An 8,994-nucleotide genomic window follows, 5' to 3' on the forward strand; every position below is an offset into this window, starting at 1 on the left:
TACCCATGTATTGTTAGCTTTGGGCTGGGCTGGGCACCAACTTTTCACTGTTCCACTAGTACAAGAAGAGGTAGCAGTACAACAAAGAGAGGAAGAATTGGCATCTGCTTTTCATTCTCTTGTTGGGTTAGATGGGGAGAGGCCATGCAGAGCAGTTTATGTTCACAGCAATGTCCCTTGTACCCTCCTGAAAGATCTTAATGAAACTTACATGGAGATACTTTAAAATCCTCTCCTGAAGGTTTCTAGGGATGACTACCTTATTTCTTCCTCCTCAATAGGCTGCTTTCCTATGCCACTCTGTGATGACTTTCGCTGGCACCATTGCAGTGGAACAGGCTACCGGAATATGGGCACACACAGCTTTGGAATGGCAGAAGCAGCTGTGCTCTTTGTGCCTTAGTTACCCTCAATAGTGAGATATCAGCTAAAATCACCAACACCTATGGAAAATAGTGCTAATATTCAGTGCCACTGCCTTATACTCGTACAAATGGAATAGGGATCAAAATGTTATTCTTTCATGCAATCGAAATTCTTTCATGCAATCGAAATTCTTTCCTCACCGCTTCTTGCAGTTGGTGGGCCATATTCACTATGGGTAGGGGTGGAGAATGGTGCTGTGCATAGAAGTTCCAAAGCTTAAGTGTCAATAAGCATGTCTTATTATCTCTACCACTCCACACCATGGCATTGCAAGGAAAACCACAGCTTCACATACACTGACCTGTGAGAACTGCTGTTATATGTGTAGCCATAGCAGATTACATTTGTGCACCGAAATGGACAGAAATGTTTGCTGCCGTTCCAATTTCCAAGTCCCATTCCATTTTTAATTTTTGGACACTTTTTCTGCACTGCCTTTGCCATGCATCTTTCTATTTTTGGAGAATAAAATTATCTTTATTAGTTCACAACACTTACTGCAGAATTCAAAGCGGTATTCAAAATACACAGTTCTTGTAAATGTACAGCAAGCGCCATAAAACTCATATCTTCATAAAAACATCCTCTCATATTTTTAAATGTACAGCAAGCACTACACTATTCCTAGCAACACCAAAAGCTCCAGGCCCAGAGAATAGTCCAGCACAGAACACCACTGTGGCTGGCCATTAAAGACCTCTTTCAAAGCATCCTTCAACCGCATCGCTCAATGTTAAGTTCTAGAAATGGCCCTTATGGCTGGCTGCTCAAAGTCAGCCACTCCACCTCCACCCACCACCCTGGCAGCAGACTTTCCCTCAAGCATCAAGCACCTTCCCAGATCAGCCCCCTCTGATATCGGTAAAGCATCCCCAGTGATCCAACAATGCTTGAATAACCACAACCTTTCTGTTGATGTACTCTATGGCTAGTGCCAAAAGAAGGATGTCGTGCTTCACCCCACTGCAGTTCAGGAATCCAGTGCTACAAATCCTTCCATAATGTCTTGCACATTGCTTAAAATCACACTCCTGAATAAAGGAAGGTGTTTAATGGTCCTACACACTTTCATGACAACGGTCCTTACTGTGGATTTTCCAACTCAAAATGATTTTCCAGTGACTTATCAATGAAGACTTGCAAGTTTCCAGAATGTGATTGCTTCTCCACTTTCAACACAGCTCTTATTTTCGTCTCCTGCAAAGAAGGGCTCAGGAAAACTTGGCACACAAATCCAGACATACAGCCTTTCACATCCAAAAATTCTGCAGCTACTGCACATCATTCCAAACCACCACTACAGTGCAACTCTCCCAGTCTGTGCTTGTTTCTCAGTCCCAGAAACAGTGCTCAATCATTTGCAGCTGCTCCATGAACACCACCAACAACCTCACACTGTTTTTCTCTATGTCCCTGAGCAAACTGTCCTCCAAGAAATTGTCATGTCCACCGTTGTTGCAGTACTTCCTGATGGCCTACAAATACAGAAGAATCATCCCTCCTGTATTTGCAATGTTACTGAGAATATGTAGCTTCCCGCGCTCCATGCTTCTGTTACAGATGGTGGACACCAAAAAGTGCCATATGGGTTTGTGGGTTGTTTTGTTTTGTTTTTTAAAGTATGAAAATTATGGGATATGGTTGGCATTATGGGATGGAGAAAATTGCATGCTGGGAACTTGACCCCTAACTCCCATGATCCCTGGGTGACTCATTTCTACCCCACAACACATTTCAAAAAGTTCCCAAAAGAGCACTGTGCTGCACAGCGGTGTGTGGCACACTGGGATATCTATTCTTGGTGCACTGCACTTCGCATCAGCATAGGCATGTATGGTGAGTATGTGCAGCACCAAAGCAAGTATTATGTGATCAGGACATGGGTGGTCATGCCTAGTGTCTGGAGTAGGAGTCAGGCCCAATGCTCAAAGCAGAAATCAGGCCAAGTGGTTAGAAAGGGAGCTGATGACAAGGAATTGGAGTTTAGGGTCAGAATCCAGATGCCAGAGCCACGAGTCAGAAGCCAGGAATCTGAGCTGAGGGTTAGAACAAGGCAAGGCAGTGGCAAGGCTGTGGCCAAGACAGGTGCTAGGCTGGAACAAGGCAGGAAAAAACAGGCACAGGAGCTATCACAGCCATAAGCAACCACCAAACTGCTACTGGGCTTAAGATCCAGTCTGCTGACTCTTCCAACACATTTTAGTACATTATCATATATATTATACAAGTGTTATCATTAAGTTTGCAAGATAACTCTCATAATAACTCCTCGTTTCCTCTCAGCCATAACTTTCAGAAAAATTCTTTTCTGGCCAAAACTTTTCATGCTTGATGTCAGCCAAAAGGTTTTTGGGTTTTTTTTTAAATAAGTTACCACAGTAGGAATAAATATATTTCTGCTTTGAGAAGAAATGTAAAATTTCATTCTGCATATAAATAAAAGGCTGAACTCTAAACTTCACACCAGACTAGCGCTCCATGAGGAATAACTATGTTTGAATTTGAAAAAAAAAAAAATACTGAGGCAAGGTATTTTATCTACTGACTGGTCCAATTTATTAAAAAAAACAAAAACAAAAAAAAACTAACAAAATGGGACTGTTGGGAGAGGACTGAAGCCCAAGTGGGGGGGGGGAGTGGGGAGAGGAGAGAGAGCCCAAGACCGGCTGAGGAAGGGGGGAGGCCCCTGCCATATACATCTGCAGTTGAGAGCAGCTGCTGTGGCCCTGCCAGCTTACAGCTTTAGCCTGCCATAATGGGGCTAAAGCGCAAAATGTCACAGAGGTCTCTGAAAGTCACAGAATCCGTGACCTCCACGACAATCTTATCCTTACCTATGATGTTGCACTAAACTATCATATAACTTCATAATGCCACATCTACTTCTTTCTTTCCATCTTCCAAACCCAAATATTTTTGGTAAGAAAAATAAATACAAACACCTGTTTTCATACCATATTGCAGCTACAAGTTTAAATAAAGCAGTTGGAGAAAATTCCAGACTATCAGCTTAAAATTAGGTGACCAAATTACATAGTATTTAGGGAATTGGTGATTAATATAGAACTTGATGTATTACTGTATATGGAAAACATTGAGTTAACATTAACAATGAGAGCAAGATAGTAGCTGGGAGAAAAGCAAAATGACATAAGGGATAAAAGTCTTCCAAGAAAAGATTTTTAATATAATTTTTTTCAGGCCTGGTACTAGTGTAATTTTTCTACCAAAGTACTACTTTTAAAAGTGTTTAATTCCAACTCTCCATCCACTGAATGCACTACTACAATCTTCCCAAACCTGCCTCTTCAAACACTCCCTTTTTTATTCTTTCATTTTCATCTTCAGACCTTCCTTAATGGCAACCATTATGCTTGGAATTATCTCCCTCCCCCCCCCGTCCTCCTTTGTTTAGGTGAGACTCCTATTACCCTTCATGTGAATTCAAAAACTGATGGGCCTCAAGCTTTGTACCATGCATGAATGCTATGTCCCCTCTGATGCCATGGCACCACTGAAAATGCTGAGGCTTTAGAGGAAATCTAATAAAACTGTAAAAGCCTGACATCTATGTGGTGGTTTACAAATAATATTTATACTTTATGGGAGGAACTATCATAGTCTAGCAGATAACTCAGAGCTGGGTATTGACTACCATTCCTGCCATAGACTGGCTTTGAAACTTCAAACAGGGCACATCCCCTCTCCGTGCCTCAGTTTCACAAATCTTAAGAAAGATACTGCTTCCTTGCATCTCACGAGGCTTCATTCAGTATAATTTATAAAGCACTTTAAAAGCCATGAATAAAAGGCACTGTACAAATCTTAACTACTATAACTTTTAAATACTGAATGCTAACATAGTGGACCCTTTTTTGCATGTCTTGAGTATAAACTTACATTGGAGGGCGGTGTAAATACATTAGGGCAGACTGTTTCTTTTATGTTTGCATAGCATTGTGTATGTCACTCAAAATATGATTTATACCAAGGTTTTTGTATAGCTGTATTACCAGTTTGGCAGTAGCAGTTTGGTGTGCCTAGCAAAGGCTGAGTAACTTTTAGCATGAGAAACTCAAATCTACAAGGGCCTATGCTACACCTAAACCTTAGGTAGACCTAGCTGTCACTCAGGACTTGAAAAATCCACACCCCTGAGAGATGTAGTCAAGAAGACATAACTCTCAGTGTAGACTGTATTATAGACAAATTCTTTTGCTGTAGCCTCGTGGAGACGTGGATTTAACAGAAAAACCTCTCCTGTCACAGTAGCAAGTGTCTACACTACAGTACGGCCGCAGCTGCACCTCTGGAGCATTACTGGTGTAGACAGACCCTAGAACTCAAGCATGTTGTAGGTGTGATGCATTTCAACTCCAGGCAGCATCACCATGACCATATGCAGCACACACCTCCCTTCGGAAGCCACTTCTCAAGTCATAGGGCTGTCTCCCTGGAGAAGGGAGGAGAATCCTATTTACTCACCCACCGTGCAACAACCTTGCCCATTAGAGGAGAAAAGTGTAATTTTCCAAACTGCCTCAGACTTAGAAGTTGGGTTCCTCGGCCCCTCCCCACCTTGGGCCACAGCTAGCAGCAGGAGACCGCGGGGAGGGCGAAGCACCCTCACGGCCAGACAGCCACGCACCACAAACACGAGCGAGCGAGCGTGACGCGCGGGCCGGACCAGCGGCACGTGACCCTGCCCAGCCCGTGCCGTGCCCTTCCCTCTGCTCGGCCGCCGGGCAGGACCCGCCGCCGCCGGCGGCGATCGCGCCGCTCACTCAGCCCGCCCCGCGCGCGGGCCCCGCGGACTCTCTCCGCAAGTGACAGCGACGCTCAGAACATGACATAATCCGCGGGCAAGCCCAGGAGAGGACGGGCCCCGGGGGCGGGGCAAGGGCCCTTCGCGGCCCGGGGCGGAAGGGGACGGCTGACGCTCGGTAACGGGTCACCCCAGGGGCCCACCCCCGCCATCCGACCGGGGCTTCTGCTCCGGCTCGCGGGCAGCGCTCCGCTTCCCCTGGCACCGCAGCCCCGCTCGGCACCGGCGGGGCGGTGTCTGAGCGCTCGCTCGCCCGCCAGCCCCACGGAGGGGAGGGGAGGGGAGGCGGGAGGCCTGGCCAGAGGCTGCCCGGAACAGGGAGAAGCCGCCACGTCCCCCCTGCTCCCAGCAGCCAGGGCCCGGCGGCCGTAACCGTAACAACACAGCGGGGGAGGGGGGAAGGGAACTTACAGCTCTTCCCTCGGCGTGCCTGCGTCACGCCGCCAGACTCCAGCCACCGCGCGGCGTGACGTCACGCCGACCTCCGCCCCGCGGTGGCGATCTCCTTCCTTACCCCTCCCGCCCGCGTTTCCTCTGGCACCTTTGTGCGCAGGCGTCGCCTGGGCTGTCCCGCGCCGCCAGTCTGGGAGTCGGATCGGAGTGGTGGGCGGGGGCTGCTCTCGCTGAGTGCGGCGAGGGCGAGGAAAGGCCCCAGCGAAGTGGAGAAGGTGCCCGGCCCGGCCCGGCCCAGCTCAGCTCCCTGCCTTCGGCGGGCAGCCTGCAACCCCGCTCCCCTTCTCCGCCCCACCCGCCGGGCAAGCAGCCTGGTCACTGCCACAGGGAGCTGATCCCCCTCCATCCCCGTGTCTGTCTGGGACCCCCGCGGGATGGGCCTGCCCGCTGCCCCACGGCGGCTGTCCCAGGGCAGCCCTAAGTCCAGCTCCGCCCTCTGCCTCTCCCCCCATGCTCAGTCACCGGGTTAAAGCCGTCGGCACGTGAGAGGGACCGGGGTCAGTTCCCTGGCCTGTGTTACCGCCCAGCCTGCCCAAGCTGGCCATGGCCTTGCCTCTAGCTGCATGGCATCGCCGGCTTGGGGCTGCATGACGGGCTGGCCTGGGCTGTGTGCTGTCACCCACCAGGGGCTGTCACCAGTCAGGAGTTGTGGCGCTGGGCTGGGCTGTGTGGTCGCACTGGCTCGGCTGCATCACCAGCATTGGGTGTGCTGTCTCATCAGCCCAGGGCTGGGCCGCCTGCTGTCACAGGTAACCAAGCTAGGGCACTGGTGCTGAACAACATGTACCCCAGCGCTCACTGACAGCACTGCTGCTCCTGAGGGTGTAGTCTTTAGGATTCCTCTGACTTCACTATTGCTGTAATTACATTTATAAAATTTGCCATCATTTCATAAGGAGACTGAAGCAAGCCTTCCTACAGGCAAGATGGCTGTCATATGCCTCTGGCCTTTGTGTGAGAAAATCTGCCCACTCCCCACAGTGAAGGTAGCCACCAGCTCCCATTATATTTAGTGAGCCAGAAGCCAACCTGCCCTCAGTAAAAGGGGCTGCTACTCTGTTGGGTTGGATGGGAGATGGGAAGGTGGGGAGCAGAAGGGAGGCTCTGAAGGTGCAAGGGATAGGGAGGGACAAAAGGTGGTGCAGGCAAAGATGAGGGTCAGGAAAAAGGGTGAGGGAAGTGCAAGGAGGAGATAAATTGGAGTTCACAAAGGAGGACCTAGGGAATATGGGATTTAGAAGTGGGCTGAGGAGAGAGGAATATGAGAAGCAGAGGAAAGATTGATGTGTAGGGAAATGAGAGATGTGGAAGAAAGAAGAATGTAATGTGCTGGGATGCAGGGAAAGTGGAGAGTAAGAAGGAAACTGAAAAACTGTAGAGGGGAGGGCAAAGAAGGAGAATGAGGGGTAGGATATAATGAAGGGAAAGAAGAATAATGTGAGGGTAACTGGTAATAATGTGAGGCATAGGTAACTGGAAGCATGTGCATGAGAAAAAGCCAGGAGGAGAGATAAAAGGCAAAGTAGAGCCCCTTCTGAACAGCCAGAAAGGTGCACATTTTTTCATTTAAGACTGAATTTTTGCAAGCTCCTCTACAAGCTCAACAATCAAAAGGCAAATACATTTTAATTTATTTGTAGTATGATTATTTTAATCTCACTGTGTCTTTCCCAGACCTAAAGAAGAGGTCTGTGTAGCTTGAAAGCTTGTCTCTCACCACCAGAAGTTGGTCCAATAAAAGATATTATGTCACTCACCTTGTCTCTCTATTTTAATCTCAGGATTTTTTAAAACAGTCATGATTTTTTTGTGTCTGACTCATGATTTTTGAATACTTAGGGGTTTGACAATTCTGAGAAACACTATTTCCAACCATAAAAAAAAAAGAGAAGTGTGGCCTATTAGAATATCCCCACCCTACTGGTAAAATATAAAATTTGTGTTCAGCTTTCCATTGGAATGATGTGAACCAGATTTCATTATTTTGAGCACTAATACAACTTTATGAGTACAACAGGTACTCTTGATATATCTTGGCAGAATAAATGGGGTGACCAAAACATATCAGTGCACTGGCATCAGGAAGATCATTTTTACTCATCAAACCAAAGTTATAAGATGGAATCATATTTGTGTTGTCACATAGCCCTTTCATCAGTCTCTGTTCTGTCAGCGTATTCTTTGTAATAGTTGAAATAACTCTTTATGCTTCAAAATTCTTAACCTAAAATGCAGCTTCAATGTCAGCAAGGATTAGTGTTTAGTAAATGTATTTTACACTTTTCCTCCCCAATAATTCAAATATGTTTTGCAACTACAGAACCATTGAAATACAACTAATTTTGTAGTGAACAGTGGCAATCAATTAACAAATAGCACACTGCACTTCAGGGAGAGGAAATTTTGGAAATCAACAGCAGAGCATATCATTTTCATGAATAATGTTAAGTAACCTTTAATATCTGTGCCAAATAGATAGGAGTTTAGATTTTAAATTCTCATAAGAATGATCATAAGGTTCAAAAGAATTCCTTTTATAAATCATACAAATCCAATTGAAGTTGTTTTGTCAAGACCATTACTGCAATCAATACACGTAAATTATCACCAGTCTGAACAATGAATTAGCATAAGACAGTTGTCAATAATATATGCAATCCAGAAACACAAAAGATTATTTCCTTATGATGTTCAAGCTCACTTCTGCATTTAATAGCTCTTAGTTTTTTAAAAACCAAAGTTCATGATTGATTTATCTATTCTTGCTTGAATTGGAGAGAAGGGGCCTGATCATCATAATGCAATGATGTAAACTTAAGTTGTAGAATATTGTCCACAGAAAAGGTTAATATACAGTATATAGAGGTATCAGTTATATTTGTGCACTGGTAAGAATAAATGCAGAATGTGGAACAAAATTATTTAAATCTGGATTATTTGTTTTAAAGCAGTAGAAGGAATAATTATAACTGAAGTTATAGATACAGAAATCTAAGGAGTGCTAAGTTTGTGTGAGCAGCACTTCAACAGTGACTTTTCTGGGGTTTTTTTGTAAAGTATTTTTTTTCTAGTAGATAACATTCTTTTTGGTGCTATGTCAAAAGACCTTTACTGAGCATTTCTTGGTTATCTATGAGTTTGGGGTTCTGAGTTTGGAAGATTTCAAGAAGAAGTGAGAGTGAAGCAGTAACCTTCATTATACCTTAAAGTTTTTTTGTAAGTGAATTTGTCTTAAAAGCAAAGAGGTAGAAGGGATGATTATAGCTGGAATTGAAGATAGACAAATCTTA

General features: G+C 45.6%; 1 protein-coding gene across 1 annotated transcript in view; it reads right to left on the reverse strand.

The window, feature by feature from the left end:
• Positions 1-6,230, reverse strand: part of ZNF438 (zinc finger protein 438) — a 97,587-nt gene extending 91,357 nt beyond the window's left edge. The window contains exon 1 of the mRNA XM_067542591.1: positions 5,793-6,230. The gene's annotated coding sequence lies outside the window, so the exon portion shown is untranslated. The remainder of the gene's footprint in view (positions 1-5,792) is intronic.
• Positions 6,231-8,994: the final 2,764 nt, after the last annotated feature.

Source organism: Emydura macquarii, unplaced genomic scaffold (genome assembly GCF_026122565.2).
Source record: "Emydura macquarii macquarii isolate MOO-44397 ecotype Brisbane River unplaced genomic scaffold, CSIRO-AGI_Emac_v2 contig_719, whole genome shotgun sequence".
NCBI classification, from domain to species: domain Eukaryota; kingdom Metazoa; phylum Chordata; order Testudines; family Chelidae; genus Emydura; species Emydura macquarii.